General features: G+C 41.0%; 1 protein-coding gene across 1 annotated transcript in view; it reads left to right on the plus strand.

Moving 5' to 3' along the window:
- The first annotated feature begins 540 nt into the window (after positions 1 to 540).
- nme2a (NME/NM23 nucleoside diphosphate kinase 2a) overlaps positions 541 to 20,968 on the plus strand; it is a 130,361-nt gene continuing 109,933 nt past the window's right edge. Inside the window, exon 1 of the mRNA XM_072712201.1 lies at positions 541 to 544. The gene's annotated coding sequence lies outside the window, so the exon portion shown is untranslated. The remainder of the gene's footprint in view (positions 545 to 20,968) is intronic.

The following is a 20,968-nucleotide window of genomic DNA, read 5'->3' on the forward strand; positions in this document are numbered from 1 at the left end:
GAACATGAAAAAAGCGACAATTTGAATGGACTGCAAACTGTAATCTAATTTTATTTAAAAAATCATGAAAAATATTTGTTGTTGTAAGACTAGAAAACAGCGATAGTAGGGTTTGTTGCTATAGTTTTGTTTTTCTCTGACTGTTTCACCTCTCGTTTAAACGAATAAGACTGACATTGCTTGTAGAGATTGGCACCCATAATATCATGTTTAATTTTTGGGACGCAGTCTGCCCTGTAATTTATCATTCTCTATATTGTATTGGATGGCAATACTTCAATTGATGAAATATATTCAGTGTTTCCAGCTTTAGTCGGCACAAGCTTTTGGCAGAGTTTACAGTACACAGCACCAGTTTGTTACATATTGGACTGCAAAAAGTAGGACCACACGACCAATATCTTTTCACCTTATCCACAGCTTTTGAACTGTCACTTTCTTCTTTGACACTTGAAGTTTTCTCTGAGGGAGCACTTATCTCCATCCATCCATTTTCTGTACTCACTCATCCTATTATGCAGGGTCATGGAAAGTGCTTATCCATGCTCTTTCCAAAATAGAAGCATGTGGAGCAGTGTTGCCAACTACTTTCAATGGGAAGTAGCTAAATGTTGCTACAGTAGATGATGCCATATGCTAATCAGTATAAACGGATGATGTCATTGTGTCATATTTGCATTTTCCGTAGTATCAGCTGATGCCACATCTTTTCATCTATTTCCTTCTCACCTACTCTCTTTTGGTATATACTGTACTTTAATATAGCTGAATTCTCAATAAACCTGTTCTTATTTACATTTTTTCTGTTTCTCTTGACAGACAACAGAATAGCGACTGAAATGTTAACTAACGGTAACTGAAGATTACATGTATTTACATGTGGTCACTCAGAGAGAAACTTAGATTTGTCCAAAAAGTTTTTAGATTTGTCAGTAATTGCATTTTTGAATGAAAAAACAAGTCAGAAAAGGTTCTGAAAAGTTGCTAAATCTAACAACAAAGTAACACATAATTATCAACCTTTTGAAAAAACAATGGCTTATACTGTTGTTTTCCCTGTTATATATCTGCCCTGCAGGAAATTTGTGATTTGTAACATCACTAAGATGTAATCATCCTTCTATTTTGCTGTAACATCTTTTGAATGAATGAATTTTCAGCTTAAGAGGGCTAGGGATACAGAGGCAAATTTTCATTAAATCAACAACCTCTGCAATTTACCTGATGGTTTGAAGGTTCACATACAGTATATGTGAATGCTGGATATAAATGAGCAATATTACATGTAGCATGTGGGGAAAAAAATTACACATCCTTTCCAAAACATCAATTCTCTTTTGATGTATAGACTACATCTGGGTTGATGTTTTAAACAATAATAAGAAAAGATGAAAATGTAATCATTGGCTTTAGTCAGTCATTTGTTTTATCATTTTGTGATAGCTTCAGATGCTGGGTAATGCTTATTCCTGACATTATGCTGTAAGGGCAGTATGCATAATTCTGGCTAGACATATGTCACAAAAATGTACCAAAATCATTGTAGATTTTGAAACACTGATAGGGAACTGGGACACTCCATTTCCCTTATAAAAGTCATGGTTACCGAATGAGGTATAGAAAATGTCAAGTTCATTAAAATGCAGAAATAAATTGGAAAAAATTGTACCACTGATCTAAACTTTACTTTTACACAGATTTGGCATATGCAGACATCACCTATTAATAGCTCACACAACCATCAATTAGGCAAACAACAGCAGAGCATTTTTTCCAAAGAATGTTGCTGAGAGTGGAAGTTGCTATTTAAGTGTTGTATATTTACACAACAGATAAAACCTGTTGCTATCTTCTTTAACTGAAGTTGAAATCTCAGTAAAGGCCAGTGTTTATCAATATTAAAACTAAGGTATATCTAACAGTCAAAGACTGAGACCTCTGAAAAGGATATGAACGTGTTTGTCTAGTATGACCAATGTAGATTACGTGTGCAAGGCAAGCCTTCCCTACAGCTAGCTCTCAGTTTCCCACCATGGACTGAACCAGTCCACTTGAACTGATGTTGGAGGCCAGTGTGTAGCTAAAAAAGTGTTGCACGGTGTATGTGTGCATACATAAAGCCTTGCATTCTACCCAGTATAACCAATGCCCTGTGTTTCATTAATGGCTGTTTGGAAGTCAGAGGTACTGATGTACAATAAGAGGCACTGTTCATAATACCATGTCAGTTAAACCTTAGTAAGTATATATTCTACTGTTTCAAGGAAAGTGAATGGTATATTTTAAGTGTGCAGTCTTTAAGAGATTTTTAGAAAGTTACTGGTATACAGCATGCAAAAAGTAACAGACAAACATACGTGAAAATATTCCAAAATATTTTCCAGTGCCGGGATATGCAATGCTGAAAGCAACAGGTACAACAATATATGTAGGTTATAAAAGTGATTTATGGATATATTTTATGGAGTTATTAGTGTGTCAGAAAGAAGGTATATATGGATTTTTTTCCCTGGAATCCCCATTTATCTGGAGCAGCCCTCTCGTCTCTCTCCTTATGTTCCAGGGATTCCCTCTCTGGCAGGTCTTATCAAGTTTCTGGAAAGCCCATCTTTCTTCACCTCAGCAACCCACAGGGGTCATGCAGGTATCTATGCTTGGTCCTTTCCTCCTGTCAAAGATAGATGAGATCTCTAACCTGGACTGCTGCAACTTCGCCATCACTGGGCTACCAGCATGTGCCCTCGGAACCCTCCAGCTTAGCCAGAAGGCAGTTGCATGACTTTTCTTTGACCTGCCTCACATCTCATCCCTCCTGGTCTCCCTTCACTGGCTGAAGGTCAAAGGTCAAATCCAAAACTTTGCTATGGGCTTTCAAGCTACTGGGGACACAGATCCATTTTACTTGAAGAGCCTTATCAAACCACATACCCCATCAAGATCTCAACAATCCACAGGTCACCTTGCTGTCCCATTTCTTTAAAACTGTGACCAACAGTGACTGATCTATATTCTTCCGCCCTAGTCAGGACTTCTGAATCCTATACACACGACATACTGTATATGTTTGTGTATGAGTGTGTGTCCTATGATATCCCATCAACGATCTTCCCTGCAGTAGACTTCAGGCTCTTCAAGGCACCGACCACCTTACGGCCATAGCTCCGGTCAGCCACCTCCACAATGGAGGCATGGAACCTGGCCCATTCGGACTCAATGTCCCCCGCCTCCCCCGGGACGTGGGTGAAGTTGTGCCGGAGGTAGGAGTTGAAGCTCCTTCTGACAAGGGATTCCATCAGACGTTCCCAGCAGACCCGCACTATACGCTTGGGTCTGCCAGGTCTGACCGGCTTCCTCTCCCACCAGTGTAGCCAACCCACCAGGTGGTGATCGGTTGACAGCTCCGCCCCTCTCCTCACTCGAGTGTCCAATACATCTGGCCACAAGTCCGATGACACAACCACAAAGTCAATCATTGAACTGTGGTCTAGGGTGTCCTGGTGCTAAGTGCACATATTGACACCTTTATGCTTGAACATGGTGTTCATTATGGACAATCCGTGACGAGTACAGAAGTCCAATAACAAAACACCACTCGGGTTCAGATCAGGGGGGTCGTTCCTCCCAATCACGCCCCTCCAGGTCTCACTGTCATTGTCCACATGAGCATAGAAGTCCCCCAGCAGAACAAGAGAGTCCCCAGGAGGAGTGCTCTCCAACCCCCCTTCCAAGGACTCCAAAAAGGGTGGGTATTCTGAACTGCCGTTTGGCGCATAAGTGCAAACAATCAGGACCTGTCCCCCCACTCGAAGGCAAAGGGAGGCTACCTTCTCATCCACTGCGGTAAACCCCAATGTACAGGCACCCAGCCAGGGGACAATAAGTATGTCCACCCCTGCTCGGTGCCTCTCCCCGTGAGCAACTCCAGAGTGGAAGAGGGTCCAACCCCCCACAAGGAGACAAGGTTCCAGAGCCCAAGCCATGTGTCGAGGTGAGCCCAACTATATCTAGTCGGAACCTCACAAGCAGAACTCAGGCTCCTTCCCCATCAGAGAGGTGACATTCCATGTCCGTAGAGCTAGCTTCTGCAGCCGAGGATCGGACTGCCAAGGTCCCCGCCTTTGGCCACTGTCCAACTCACAATGCACCCGACCCCTTTGGCCCCTCCTACTGGTGGTGAGCCCATTGGAGGGGGGACCAGGCCTGGTGCAGGCCTGGCCACCAGGCATTCGCCATCGAGCCCCACCCCTGGGCCTGTGGTGTAAACCAACATTTGTAAAACAATGTCCTGTTAAATAAAAACTACGCTTATATAAAGGAGCATTATAAAAAAGGTATTGTAAACATGCACATATTTATACTGTTCATTAGAGATATGTATTAACATCTGTTTTTACGGTTGTTTCCCTGGTTCTGGTCCTTGTCACATCCTGATCATACCGCTCCTCCTGTGTGCCACACCCCCTTGTTAACCTCATGTGGAATCCCCATGTTACCAGCTGTTCCTAGTCCTGTCTGATTTAGTTTCTGTATTTAAGTGCTTCCCTGTTAGTCTTTCCCGAGTCCTGTTATTAATGTTTTGGATTGCTAGGGTTTTTAGTGCTCCTGATTCTTCGATTAAATCCCTAGTTTTACCCTAACTTCTGGACTCCGGTGCTTCCTTTCCCGTCGTGTCTTCGGCATATCATAATGGTACTGTTGTTAGGTTCCCTGGTCCTGTTCCTGGTCCCTTTGTATGTTAGCTTTTTAGTTTTCTTTTAATTTGTTTTTTCTAAAGTTTAGTTTTGACCCCTTGTGGTCCCTTTTATTTTGTGATTTCCCTGTGTGTTCTGTTTTTATTTAATACACCCCTTTAGTCTCTGAGCCGCAAGTGGATCATCCACCTTTTTCCGGCCTGTGCCATGCCACATCATAACAAATACTATTTGGTTATTGTGGGATATATGTATATAGTAATCTACTTTCAACTTGACATCTGAAAATATAATATCCTTCTCTTTTAGTGACCTTTTATTATTTATTTTGCATTTTTCTATCTTGTAAACGAAGAATGGTTCAGAATCGGTTTTGTACTACAGCTGGCTGCCACCATTTGCACAAGCATTCATTAGGTCCTTATTATTCTCTTTTGCCCATTTTTGCCCTGCCACTGGAAGCTATTTGTTTACCATATACATTAGCAGAACAAAAAAAAACTAATCAACTGTAGAACCACTGCAAAAAATGTGTATAATATTTGACTTCAAACACTTGTATTTTTATTCAGCCCATAGTTGCATATCAGTGATGACGCTATTATAAAGATATTACATTGGTAGCATTTTTTAAGCATGAGATATGATTGATATTAAATCAGATCTTTTAAGGAATTTTACTTCCAGATATTATGCAGGAATATATTATACTTTAAGGGGGACAAATTTATGAAAACTTTTGTTTATTTGGTTCTTGAATATAAATGTATTCTTTTTTTTCAATTCAGTTGGGGGCCTGTGAGATCATTCCTTAAAAACTGAATATAAAAAATGCATTTTCACCTATTTCAGAGTATGTAAAATAGTGATTGGGCTGCTGCAATATTTAATAAGATGAAGGGCACAGATCCTCAATTTTACACAAAATGATCAGAAATATTATGTTGAAGGCCTCGGGATAATTTCAGGGTAGAATCCCCACCAATAATTTTTCTTAGTTTAAAATGAATGCTATAGCTATGGTGTCTGAGGAAGATGACACACTCAACTGCTTAAAAAGAGCATTTATTGTCTTTCACTTAAATATATTTTAATATATTTCAGTTAAAATATATTATGATTTTCCCATCTATCAAAACGTCTATTAATTACTCTTTTTTCCCCAGAAATTCCTCAATATAACAGCATGTGCTTAGTCTCCAAAATTTCTCTTGCAGAATGGATTATACTGTCAGTCTAAAGTTAGTGTAACACCCTTGCATCTGGCATGCTGTGTCATCCATTAAATAAATGAACCAAAATTAAGGACTGGAATCACTGGAGACAGCATGCATGTGTTGGGTTTGCCAGGAAATCTATCCTATTTCACAGCCTCTCATGCCCTCTTTTTCTGTGTTTATTAAATTATCAGTTATCTAAGTTATTATGAATTTTATAAACTATATAAAATTATCTTGCCCAATATCAATCTTTTGCATATGTAATGTTGAAAGCTTGGGGATTTTTAGCTATATATATATATATTTAAACTTATAAACAGTGTAAATGTAAACATTTTTATTTCACGTTAAGCCATTATAGATGTATTTATTTGACACATTATGTTTGATAGTATATTTATCTGTCTCAGACTATTTACTAAAAGTGAGAGTTTTACAAAAACCAAAGTGGAAAACCACAAAAAAAAATCTTTCACTATGTGTGTGGACTGAAGGACATTCTGATTTTCCAGCATTAGAGTATAAAGGTTATACAATGAAGACTGTGGCTGGCTAAAGAAATGTAATGCAAGTCCCTCCCTTGTTGACCCAGGGATGAGCTGAAGATGGGAAAATCAGGACACATTTGGACAAAGGACAAAGAAATTTCACTTTAAATAAAAGTATACAATCCTACAACTGTTTACATAACAGACTATGGTTCTGGTTTGCTTCTTTAAATTAATTGACAAGATAGTCAGATATATTTCAGATAATACTTCAAGGAAATGACCAAAATCATGACAATACAAACTGTAAGAACAATTTATGGTGTGCAGTCAGTACATTTCTTGTCTCATATACAGCCCATTACTGTGCAGTAAAGCCTAAAGAATTGAGATTGTCTTTTATTTAAGATAATAAATAAAAATCTGTGTATCCAGAAAAACCACATGTAAGATACAGTACATGTCTTTTAAAATGTCTGTTTAATTCCTTAATATTACCTATCCATCCATTTTCTGAAACCGCTTGTCCTATTCAGGGTTGTGGGGGATCTGGAGCCTATGGGCACAAGGCAGGGAACAACCCAAGATGGGGTGCCAACCCATCACAGGGCACAAGGCAGGGAACAACCCAGGATGGGGTGCCAACCCATCGCAGGGCACAAGGCAGGGAACAACCCAGGATGGGATGCCAACCCATCGCAAGGCACAAGGCAGGGAACAACCCAGGATGGGGTGCCAACCCATCCCAGGCCACAAGGCAGGGAACAACCCAGCATGGGGTGACAACCCATCACAGGGCACAAGGCAGGGAACAACCCAGGTTGGGGTGCCAACCCATCGCAGGGCACAAGGCAGGGAACAACCCAGGATGGGGTGCCAACCCATCGCAGGGCACAAGGCAGGGAACAACCCAGCATGGGGTGACAACCCATCACAGGGCACAAGGCAGGGAACAACCCAGGTTGGGGTGCCAACCCATCGCAGGGCACAAGGCAGGGAACAACCCAGGATGGGGTGCCAACCCATCGCAGGGCACAAGGCAGGGAACAACCCAGGATGGGGTGCCAACCCATCGCAGGGCACAAGGCAGGGAACAACCCAGGATGGGATGCCAACCCATCGCAGGGCACAAGGCAGGGAACAACCCAGGATGGGATGCCAACCCATCGCAAGGCACAAGGCAGGGAACAACCCAGGATGGGGTGCCAACCCATCCCAGGCCACAAGGCAGGGAACAACCCAGCATGGGGTGACAACCCATCACAGGGCACAAGGCAGGGAACAACCCAGGTTGGGGTGCCAACCCATCGCAGGGCACAAGGCAGGGAACAACCCAGGATGGGGTGCCAACCCATCGCAGGGCACAAGGCAGGGAACAACCCAGGATGGGGTGCCAACCCATCGCAGGGCACAAGGCAGGGAACAACCCAGGATGGGGTGCCAACCCATCGCAGGGCACAAGGCAGGGAACAACCCAGGATGGGATGCCAACCCATCGCAAGGCACAAGGCAGGGAACAACCCAGGATGGGGTGCCAACCCATCCCAGGCCACAAGGCAGGGAACAACCCAGCATGGGATGACAACCCATCACAGGGCACAAGGCAGGGAACAACCCAGGTTGGGGTGCCAACCCATCGCCGGGCACAAGGCAGGGAACAACCCAGGATGGGGTGCCAACCCATCGCAGGGCACAAGGCAGGGAACAACCCAAGATGGGGTGCCAACCCATCGCAGGGCACAAGGCAGGGAACAACCCAGGATGGGGTGCCAACCCATCGCAGGGCACAAGGCAGGGAACAACCCAGGATGGGGTGCCAACCCATCGCAGGGCACAAGGCAGGGAACAACCCAGGATGGGGTGCCAACCCATCGCAGGGCACAAGGCAGGGAACAACCCAGGATGGGGTGCCAACCCATCCCAGGCCACAAGGCAGGGAACAACCCAGGATGGGATGACAACCCATCACAGGGCACAAGGCAGGGAACAACCCAGGTTGGGGTGCCAACCCATCGCCGGGCACAAGGCAGGGAACAACCCAGGATGGGGTGCCAACCCATCGCAGGGCACAAGGCAGGGAACAACCCAGGATGGGGTGCCAACCCATCGCAGGGCACAAGGCAGGGAACAACCCAGGATGGGATGCCAACCCATCGCAGGGCACAAGGCAGGGAACAACCCAGGATGGGATGCCAACCCATCGCAGGGCACAAGGCAGGGAACAACCCAGGATGGGGTGCCAACCCATCGCAGGGCACAAGGCAGGGAACAACCCAGGATGGGGTGCCAACCCATCGCAGGGCACAAGGCAGGGAACAACCCAGGATGGGGTGCCAACCCATCGCAGGGCACAAGGCAGGGAACAACCCAGGTTGGGGTGCCAACCCATCGCAGGGCACAAGGCAGGGAACAACCCAGGATGGGGTGCCAACCCATCCCAGGCCACAAGGCAGGGAACAACCCAGGTTGGGGTGCCAACCCATCGCAGGGCACAAGGCAGGGAACAACCCAGGATGGGGTGCCAACCCATCGCAGGGCACAAGGCAGGGAACAACCCAGGATGGGGTGCCAACCCATCACAGGGCACAAGGCAGGGAACAACCCAGGATGGGGTGCCAACCCATCGCAGGGCACAAGGCAGGGAACAACCCAGGATGGGGTGCCAACCCATCGCAGGGCACAAGGCAGGGAACAACCCAAGATGGGGTGCCAACCCATCACAGGGCACACTCACACCTATGGGCAATTTGGTAACTGCAATCAGCCTCAACATGTTTTTGGACTGTGGGGGAAAACTGGAGTAAATACGACAACAACACAGAGAGTGACAAAGACACAAACGCTGGTCCCAGAGGTGTGAGGTGACAATGCTAACCACTGCACCAGCACACCACCCTTTAATATCACCCCTTTTATTTATATGCTCTTTGAAAAAATTCCAGTGAAAATAACTTGATTTATTGAGATTAGCGCCATATTTTCATACACAAATGTAAAAATGTCAACGTTGCATTTAGTGAACTCCAAAATTTTTATCTGTGTAAATTGGTGCTAAACCTGGACTGCAGAGACCTTTATGACCTCAAGAAACATCTTAAGACCCATCTATTACACTTCAGCTAGCCTCAGTCTGCCACAGACCCTCACAAGTTCACTGTCTTTGTTGGCTGTTTTATTGAAATGGTTTCGCTTAGCATTACTGATCCCTCTGTTCTCATATTTCACACTTAGACATTGATCCTAGCAGATTCTCTTGGGTGATCTTTATTTTTAAAGCTTTTCAGATGTGAGGTTCTAAGTAGTGTTTGTAGCTGTTGTTCCCACAAGCATCTTGAACTTGTTACTGGTCAATCAGAAGCTGAGCCTAGCAGAACTTGTACTTGGTTGGCCCCTTAAGAGCTTGTTATATATTATCTGTTTCATTTGTATGTTGCTTTGGAGAAAAGTAAATGCTAAATAATTGCAGCAAATATATGTAATATATGTATTACATATGTACTGTATTACTCCAAAAGTTGCCAGTTCAAATCCCTGGGTTAGAGCAAGGCCCCTAAACCCAATCACTACAGGGACTGGCTGCCCCTACTGTCTCCTCTATGCCAGTTTCATGAGGTGACCTCCTGAGATGCTTTTCCAGCTCTCCTGAAGGAGGTTCCTCATATGTCCTGAGCACTCATTGGCTGTTTTCTTTCACTCTCTGGTCAAAATCCTCCAAAACCATTTATACTGTGTTTAAGTCAGGTGGCCAGGTCATGTGAAGAGACAATACCAGTCTCCTTTGGAGGTGGCTTGGCGTTTCCAAACTTAAGTCCAAAGATGTAGTGGCATCTCTAAGGGCATTTTCATATATAGTCGTGGAAAAAATTGAGACCGCAGCCCAATTTTTTTGTTTCATTCATTTCTCAATTTATGGGTGTGCGAATAATATTTTTTTTTTTGCAAACTCCAGCCTGGCTCTTCCCTGCTTCTCATTAATGAAGGGCTTCTTCCTTGCTTTATGGGACTTCAGTCCTGCTTCTAGAAGTCTGAAACGAACTGTCCTAGCAGTGCACTTCACACCTGCACTTAATGTTTCCCATTAGCTTTGAAGGTCGCTTGATATCATCCAACGATTCATCAGAAACTGTCAAACAAGTTACCGGTCATCTCTGGCATAAGAAAGTCGTTCTGCCCTCTACCTGGCTGGTGTCTGGTCATTCCCAGTGTCTCGTGCTTCACCTTATTCTTGTGTGCTGCTGTTTTAGAAATTTTGAACCTGGAAGCAACCCACTGCTCAGCGTAGCCTCCTGCCAGCAGAATCATGATCAATTCAGGATTTAAAGATTTGTTTAAAAATAAGTGGTCTCAATTTTTTCTATGGCTGTATAGCATTCTTTAAGTGGACCACAAAATGGGCCAAGGGAAAGTGAACTTGGTTCTCTTTGGATTCACATTGTTCATCACCTTTCAAAAGCATTTGGTTCAATTTCTGGTGCGCTTCAGCTTTTATGTGGTCTCAGTCAATATCACGTTCACACTTGGTCCTTTTGGACACTGAACTGGTCTTGAGAGTCATTTGTTATTCAACAAAAGGTCAAGTTTGTGAGAATGATCCATATTTTAATATCTGTTTTATGGTTTCATTTAAACTTGTGATGTATTCATTTACAAAAAAAATTACTACTTACAAACAAGTGTAAGCTGACTTTCAATGCTTTCAAAAAGGCTCAATGAACAGATAGTAATAAGAAAACAGAGGGTATTATATTATAAGTAGGGATATTAAGGGATGTTCATTTCTTTTCATCAGACACCTTGGGATTAATGGTATATGCCACATGTACATATAATCGCATGACACTCAACAGGCGAAATGAAACACTTTTTAATCCCGACTGCATGATCAATTTAAAATCTTAAACCTACTGTATTTGGCAAATGGCTCTAAAAACAGAAGCATAACAACCACCGAAAGTACACTATATAACATGAAAGATCTTAAGATTTAAAGGTATAAGCCTTCAATAAAATAAAACAAAAGTTGCAAAGTATGATATTTTTATCATATAAACGCCTTTGTCAGTTAATTTTTAAAGCAAAGTAAACCAAGTAGCATCCGCTTCCCTACGGAAGAGGATTAGGGCCACCATGAAAATATTATTTGAATTCTGACTTTAATGTCAGAATTCTGAGAGAAAAAAAATCAGAATTCTGAGATTAAAATCAGAATTCTGAGATTAAAGTCAGAATTTAAATAATTTTTTAATGGTGGCCCTAATCCTTTTCCGTACTTCCCTGTGAGATGCTAACTGAATGTTTTGAATTTAGCTCTGAATTCTGTGATTCTGTGCAATGTCACAACCCAAACTCTCATTTTGTTTACAACCAGGAAGTAATATTATAGATATTATGTCTCTAAAAAACCTGCGCTCATATTATTTTCCATTTGAGTAACAAAATACTGCACACATTAAATTTCCCAGCTCTATAAATTAGTGCAATCTATCTTAAGAATTCATTATAATTTTTCTACAGATGTTTTGACATCAGCACTGCATGGTATCCGAAAAGCATACAGAAGATCGGCTGAATCGAGCGCCAAGTTGCCCACATGTCCATGAGTATGGACCTTAGAATTTGGTGTTCCAGTGTCCAGTCTTGTGCCCTAAGCCTGGGATACACTACTGAATAGGACAAGATGGGTCGGCAAATTCACTTATTTCAGTATATCACAAAAAAAAAAAATGCTTTCATTATTTACATTATTTATAAGAAATTAAATAATTTCAGCAGACATTCAGTTAGTGCAATTGAGTAAATTTGGGGAAAATTTTCACTTGTACTGCCTATGGCTATTCCTATCAATGCTGTGCTTCCAAAACAGCTCTTTCCATCCATTTTTTCTCACTAACTCTCTGGCCATCACACTGTTCCTCACAGTGCTTTATGACTGGATAACTAATTACGATGCCTTGAAGGCAGACCTGTTCTGTCTGCTGGCTAATTTCTTACCTCTCCAAGCTCTCACTATGGCTAGGTACTGCTGAATCCATTCATTCTTATTGCGTAGGATGTGCCTTCCTGGAAAAGATGCATTGGTGATCACTTTGTTGTGATTTTAGTGTCACATCGGTCCCTGATTTACTAATGAGGGAATTGAGCCTGCTCTGGGCTGATGGCAATTAGAGCCCTACCTTCAGAATTGGACAATTCAGATCCAGAGAGTAAAAGCCCAGACCAGGATTTTGTTTCAACCAACCAGTTGAGTACTCTGTGACTGTGACTCTTTATGCTCAACTAGTTGGTTGAAACTAAATCTTAGTCTGGACTTTTACTCTCTGGGCTTGAATTACCCAACTCTGCCTACCTTATATAAGCAGAGCAGTGAGCAGTTCTCATAGCACAGTCATCGGATTTGTTCTTAGAGCAGGGGTGCCCTGTGCAGCTTAGTTCTTTCCCTGTTCCACCACAAATGATTCAGCTCAAGAGCTGTGTGGTAATTAGCACAAGGAGTTGAATCAGGTGTGTTAAATGAGGGGAAACCCAAAAATGTGCAGGGCTCTGGCCCTCCAGGACTGGAGTTTGACACCCCTGCCTTAGAGCATAAGGCTCAGTTGGCTCTGTCAGAGGTCTGTTTTATGGGGCTTTATGGAGTAGGTCTGTTTTCTTTTTACCGTGTCAGTTGCCTGTAGGTCCTGGCTTGGTGGTTTGGCTGGTCATGGTTCTTCTTGACCGGCATCTTGTTTTAGGTTTCTGGTTAGCTGGTTTCTGGATTCATTACCCCTAGTAGCCGGCGTTCCACAGCTGGTGTGTTGTGCCGCTGGTGTCCTCTCTCTAGAGGTTTCTATGTGAATGTCCTGGTTTTTGTGTTTTTTCCCCCTTTATACAGTATGCTCACTGGTTCCTGGTCTGGGTTCTTCGGCCCTCTGCACTTGAATCTGCCTTCTGGTTCACCTGATCCTGGAGTCCATCCAGTCAGCAGCCAAGTCCATCTGGTTCCTTGTTTCCAGCAGCGTTTGGACTGTTGGTCTCGGGATCCAGTGGGCAGAAGACCTGGTGTGATGTATGGATAGGTGGCCTAGGTTGAATTTTTTTGTTGCCAACCTTGACTATGAAGTGTAACAAAAGCTTTTAACTACTATGCACTGAATCTGTGTCGTGATTTAGTAATGTTTTCTAGATCATATACTATAGCACCTATGTTACAGATATACCTCATTGCCTAGTCTATGGTCCTTGGCCGTTAGACACAATTTGCCCAAAACACCATTGCTCATTGTCCCTTTACTGAATACAAATCACAACCAACACAGATCCAATATTTTGACAGCACATTCTTTGCAGTTGAAAATATAATGGCCATGTACTGTACTGTTAGACAGTAATCCTGACATTATGCCCCTCCAAAGTTTCAGAAGGACAAATCTTTAAAAAATGTAATAGAAATTAAAATCTGGTGCCTTGTCTGATGTTTTTTTATCAAATTTTAATAATAAAGATTAAATATCTTAAAATAAGGCAAAGAATGATATAGTAATGAGATCAAGAGTTATTTTACTGCTAATTAAAATAAAATTTTCATGTCTGATTGAATATGTAGTGCTCTTTATCAGGCTGGACCTAAATAGCCTGAGGTGAAACTCAATTTACCTCTAAGTAATGCATAGTTTATAACAGAACTTTTTTTTATCAGACTTCTGAATAGATTTAAAGTTAAAAGGTTTTAAGGGAATAAAGGTGAGGTTTAGCCTAACTATAGTTCACCAAAACTTACAGTGCATAAGTTGCAAGGTCATTATATTGACTTTATTTAACATTATAACCTACAGCTATCAAGGAATCAATTAGGCATTAGTGCAGCAAGGCTAAGCCCAGTTACAAGTGTAAGCAGTACTGGGCCAATATACAAAACCTTTGCACATTAGCCTTCAATGATGCAATGGTTGAACAGATTAACAATCGTGGCTTGAAATAATAGTGAGATTCAGTGGTTCCTTTCATTTCCCCCAAGAAAAAAATTTGCTTACATATAGCAAAAAGAAATTAATACTCATTATGGGGTAATCTGAAGAAACTGAGTAGTACGTTATAAACACACACACACTGGAACCCTAGTGAGAAACTATCTTTCCTGTCCAGGGTTCATCCCAATCCCTCTGGGCATGATGTTTATGAATTAGGAAGCAGGACTGCCAAAACAGCATAATGTGATACCCATATATGTGTCTTCACAATGAGTAAAAAGTAAAATGCACTGCTTCAAGCCAGGTGTCTTCAACCTTTTTCAGGCCAGGGATCCCTTGGTGGATAGAGAGAGAGTGGGGACCCCTTCTTCACTGTTACAGAATAGGCCTGGCTTATATTAACACATTAACTATATTATCCTGCTGATTACTGAATAATTGAATACATATAAATGACCCTATCAACCTATTTATTTAGTTTGTCTTGATACTTAAAGTGCAAAAATTAATGGTGTGATGGTTCTGAAACTGAGACCGAAACCACAAAAGAATCGTGTCATGGATCTGGAAGATGGAACCGCGATATCTTTCTTTTTATTTGGCCATCACACCATACACAAGTAAGAAATAAGATTTCTTATTTTAATGTCCATTGGTCATGTGATTTAGACTGCAGATGCTTCTCAGTACATTGTGTATTTGTGTACATTGTATGTGACTGTGTTCATTAACATTGTGCGTTTTCTGTTTACGTCACATTAGGCTCTGTTGTCCCAGCGGGACACCTGTACAATAGCATTTGAGCTGAATAAGGAGCTTGCATGCCAACCAAATGAATGTGTTTAATTCATAGAGCAGTTTGTGGTGATTATTTATCAGTGGTTTGACTTTTTAATGGTTTGGGTTTATACAAAATTTAGGTATAGACATATTTTATAAGATTTCACAATAAGTAGTTTGTCATTACACAATGATTCACAGATCCCCTGCAGTTTCTCCACAGACCCCCTGGAGGTCAGAGACCCCCTGTTGAAGACCCATGCTCTAAGCCATTGATTTCTTCTTATTGTTGACACTGAATCATAACTGCATCATCAATACTCTTAGAGCTCTTAGCATTTAGTATGTCAACAATAGACATGAAAACATAAAATTGGCTGGATAGGTCTGCATATTTTGAGGAATCTGACACACACACACACACATACACAGTATTTATTCCTATCATTGTGGGGACTTTTCATTCATTTCTATGGGGATAATCCTAACTATTACGGCCTTAACCCCTACCCAGCTCTAACATTAACCACAAGTAACCAAACAAAATACAAGACCTTTGACTATTTTACTGTTTTGATTGCATTCACAATTTTTTTTTTTTTATTGAGTTTTCTCTTGTGGGAACTGGAAAAATTTCCCAACAAGGTCAAAATAACAGGTTCCCACAATATAATATATACATGCCCACACACACATACACACATATATGTACCATCCTGTACAATCTCAGGTCTGCCTTCGTAGCTCTGAACATAAGAGCACGACAAGACTGCTTGCTATCACCTTTACACTAATGATTATGCAGGCAAGGAACCAACTGTCAAACATTTCAAGTTTGTTGTTAGATGGTAAAGAGGCAGCATATTGAAGCAAGGTGGGTAGCTAGTGTCATGGCATGTTAGTAACAACTGACGACATGCTGGAGACTGTAGAAGTGGTGGAGGGATTCAGCAAACAGCAACTGACACAGAAGGCCATCGGGTGGGAGGAAAACATTACAGCTAAGGCTGTTATGAAAAACAGAGCACATTATTCTAACAGCTAAACGTATTTTTAAAAATAAGGCATTTTACGGTGCAATATTTGATAGTCACTGAATTACCTTTGCGCAATTTTGTGTTGCGATGCATGAATAAATAATTTTAAAAACTAAGCGCTAAAAGACACAAATTGTATCCTTTATTAAGATGCTATAATTATTGAGCTTCCAAATTTTTTAAGCCAGTTACATTGTTGAGGATGAGTTTCCCTCCATTCTCTGACCTGCTAATACTATTGCTATAGCTATAAATTGCTATAAATTCTATTGTGGGGGAGTCTCCCCCCTCCTCGCTCTTCGATTTCAGGAGCCCCAGAATTTCCAGCCATGATCAGATCCATGTGGATGGGACGGTGGCACAGTGGTTCGCACTGTTGCCTCACACCTCTTGCATGGTCTCTCTGTATCATCATGGGGTTCCCTTGGTACTTTGGTTTCCACCCACAGTCGAAAAACATGCTAAGGTGAATTGGAGTTATCAAACTGTCTGTCGATTTGCATGTGTGAGTGTGCCATGCGATAGGTCGATGACCTATCCTGGGTTGTTCCCTGCCTTGCACTCATAGGCTCTGGACCCAGGTGGCTGTATCAGAGCAGAACTATAGGCCTGGATACAAGTATCCCAGTAGAACCCATTCTGCGCAGATTACTTTAATACTTTCAGTACCCATGATTATTTTTGTTGAGTACTTTGTCTAAAATGTTACCTAACACCTGTCCACCATCAGAGACCAAACTAGAAATGATAGATTCCCGTTGGCCTAGTTTGTATCTCCAAAAACTCCTCATGGCAAGACTATGCTACTTCAATTTGTATGGAAATCTAGACATTTTTTTCATAAGTAAAATCAAGCAACCAAATATTGCATAATTTCCTAAGAATATTATATACCATATATATGACAGATTTATGCAGAAAATGCATAAATGTTAAGGTTACAGAATAAATATTTAACATTTAATTCTCAAATAGTGTTTTTTTTTAGTATATATAACGATTCAGTGATGAGGCCTATTTTCTCACCACAGTTGAGTCCTTACAATATCTTGAGTCATGCCCTATATTCTGAAACAGAATAGAAATGTGTCAAAAGTAGTTTTACTGGGGTGCACATGTAGCAAGCTCAGTTAACAGCTCATGTTATTATGAATTTTGATAGCAGAGATCTAGCTGCATCTTAAGGCCGGTCACCAGCAGGTCTGTGACACATATATTCCTAATGGTTTTCTACATGCAGTCAGAATTTTGAGTCATCCTCTCTTGTTGCGCAAAGTGAACTGCATAAGGGACATTTGGAACCGGGTGGCACAGTACTTCTTCCTGTTGAACTCCAATAAAACAGCTATTTTGTTAATAGCCACTGAATTACTCAGACATATATTCCCACGCTCGCTGAATATGGCTTGTGTCTATACCATTGTGTTAAACTGACAATGAAATGATGATTGACCGATCATTGTTACCATCTAAGTTACACTCGATTCACTTGCAAGTCTTACTGTCAGTGGTAGTTCTTGGCTATTTAGGGATTTTGTTCTCTACATCAATTGCTTGAGGCAGTGTAATACAAGATAGTATTTCATGTTCTCTTCATTTCAGTTTTCCGGTAAGATATTGTACTTCAGGAATATTGTAACAATGGTGAAGAAATAATTAGAAGGTTTCTTTTAATGAATAATACATAATAGTAGAGAAGGATTCACAGAAATTGACACCATATTTTTTTATATATTAAAGCATGCAATACAAAAAAATTATATCATTAGGGTTGTGATTTTTATGTGTTTGTGTTGATTCCATTTCATCTTTGATTTCTGTTCTTAAAAAAATGTTGTTTCCCAGGCACAGTGTTGTTCCTAAAGACTCCCATGCTCTGTTAGCCTTGTTATATTGCCTAGGATGCAATAGTTAAATAATTTGTATGACAACATTCTCTTCAAACTCAATAACAGTACCAATCAGTGCTGGTCGACCCATTAGGCGACACAGGTGGCCCCTAGGGTTCCGTCTTCTGAACAATTTCACTTTGCCTTGGAACGTGGAGGACCAACGGTGGAACTTGCCTAGGGTGCCACATGGGCTTCGACTGATAGCAGTGACAATAGACCATATCACTTATAAACTAATTGGTAAAACGCATTGCCAACATAGCTCTCTACATAAACAATTCACCTATGGTGCCAGAACATTTGCTGCAGAACTATGGTATTTACCCCACTATCTCTGTAGTCTCAGGAGAAGCTCTTAGAAGAGGACTGCTTCCCATTAAAGTTTGTGATGTGACTACTTCACACACACTGTAAGGGTCTGCGTAGGCCTCAGGTCATTTTATGTTATATTTATGGCTAGAGACTCTGTGTTTATAGTGCCCCTTTGGTGTTCACGTGATCATTTTGGTTAGTAATCAGCTTTGCTGCAAAGGATTCGCTGTGGCTTTGCACATGTGGTGTATGGTAACCTACCATTCACACAGGGGTTAAAGAACTTCAAAGCCTTCAATATCCTGATCTGTTGTTAGGTTAGATGGGTTCTATATAAGCCGGAACCCAACTATTCACTTTCTATGGGTTGAGGAATTTCTTGGCTTTCTCTTCCTGTTTTTTCTTGGTTTGATTCCATCTAGTCATGTAGCTTCAAGCGCGTATTCATTCACTGGGCAGAGGGCGACTGTTGCTCAATTGCCAGGTGGCACAAAGCCCTTGCCAGCTGGCAGAATGAAGTGCTCACAGGGCCCCCTTGAACTCCAACAATTGATGCCAAGCATTAGCCTTTTGTTCCAGACCCTGAAGGGGTTTGCTGGGAAGCCACAACAGAAAATAACCCAAAAGAAAATCTGCCCATCCATAACATAGGTAACGATTCAGGGTGGCGAACAGAGTTATATTCATGAGTTAATTATTTCATTATATTAGGTACAGTGACAAGAACTACGGAGTTTGAATTTAGCTTTTAATTTGAATTAGCTTTCCATTATTATAATTTCATTATTATGTGATTTAGCTTTTAAAATATATAAACTGGGGATTTTGTTTTGGGGGGGACAAAAGTATTCATAATTGTTAATAGTGGACAAGTATCTAAAATGTACTGTTTATAGATGAGGCTATAAAGTGATAGTAACGCATTACATGGAATTCAAAATACATTCAATATTCAGTATTCACTGCTTCCTCACACTTCCAGATTTGGGATTTGAAATCCTGTCTTTGCAGTGTGTGTTGTAAAGTTCGCCGGTCTCTGCATTGCTACGTTTTCCTCCATAAGCCAGTAGGATTCCAATAGGAGCTGTTCCTATTGGCTTCTCAGGAAATCAAAAGTGTGTGTGAGTGTGTGTGTGTCACTTACGATAGACTGACATCCTATGTAGGGTGTTCTTTGCTTGACTCTGATAAATGTTATTAGGCCCCCAAATATAGCATTACTTTGTGCCTCTACCTCACACTGTTGTTTTTTCCTTGTCAGACATTGCAATCAAAAAAAGCCTAATTTGCATATTACATGAGTATACAGTTAATTTGCATTGACCATTTATGGTTTATTTGTGAGTAGTAACTGGGCAGGATCTCAGGCTTGTGTATGTATGCACATTTACATGATAGTTACGATACATCAATGGGAAATTGCATTCATATGTGCAAACACTAGGTTTGATAAATCCAATGTTTTCTGTGCAAACACATTTTTTTTTTCTTTTCGTGTGTACACATTTTTTTCATGATGAAATGTACATGAAATTTCATAGGCCCCAGGTCTGTATGTGATCCTTTACATAACTTGGGAAATAGGTGGATGACAAGGGAAAAGAACATATAAATTAATTTTTATAAGGTGAAAATTATTCATTGACCCCTAGAAAAGGTGATTGTCCTGGAACAAACCTGGGAATAGAATCTGTAAGGGTACAAATGACAAATACCTTTTAAAGAACGTATGCAAATCTCATGGTCTTACAGAGGCTTAAGAAATGATATGGTTGCTTTAAACAAGATACAACAAAAGAACTGAAACCGAATCTCTATACATTAGGTTCTAAAGTATCTAATTGCTTTTCAGTCTTTACTTTTCAAAAGTAATATATTCTTTAAACTATGGAATCAGTCATCCAATGTAAACCATATTTAACTATTTACATAACATATTAATGCCAGTTTTTGTAATTTTACTGCTAAAAAGTCATTAAGGAGGAATTTAATATTTTACTGAGCATTCAACCATACATCCTCCGTAACTTATCAAAACAGTGTCACGGTGATTTTACAGATACTGATAATAAAGTCATTGGGTTCTGCCAGTTCCACAGTTAGACTTTACATCAATCTAGTCTCCTAAAGGAAGCATAAATGTCCCTAGAAGAATTTTCCACTAATGGAATTTCCAACTGAATGGATAAAGTGAAAAATAGAATGCAATGTATTCAATTCTACATGTACTATCATCACAGTGTCAGCAAAATTTGCAAAAAACGAAAAAAGAAAGAAAATACTATTTACATACTAGATTGTGACGATTTCCAAAACTGTAACTTAACTGCTGTGCCTGCTTCCTGGAAGCTTTAGAATTAAGAAATGGCACACATTTTCCCGGATTGAGCTTTTACTTACTTCTGAGTGTATTCTTTGAGTTAAATTTTACACCTTTCACATTTAAATGGGGCCCTGCCTTGACAGTGAACACATTCTCAATTTTTTGTTTCCCACACGAAGGTTAAGATGACCTTTGTGATCATACTAAATCCAAACAAGGGGCTCTCTCTGTAGGTAGCCAGCAGAACTACAGCACACCCTTGCTGGAATTCAGGCAGTAATA

The sequence above is a fragment of the Paramormyrops kingsleyae genome, chromosome 5 (genome assembly GCF_048594095.1).
Source record: "Paramormyrops kingsleyae isolate MSU_618 chromosome 5, PKINGS_0.4, whole genome shotgun sequence".
Lineage (NCBI taxonomy): Eukaryota > Metazoa > Chordata > Actinopteri > Osteoglossiformes > Mormyridae > Paramormyrops > Paramormyrops kingsleyae.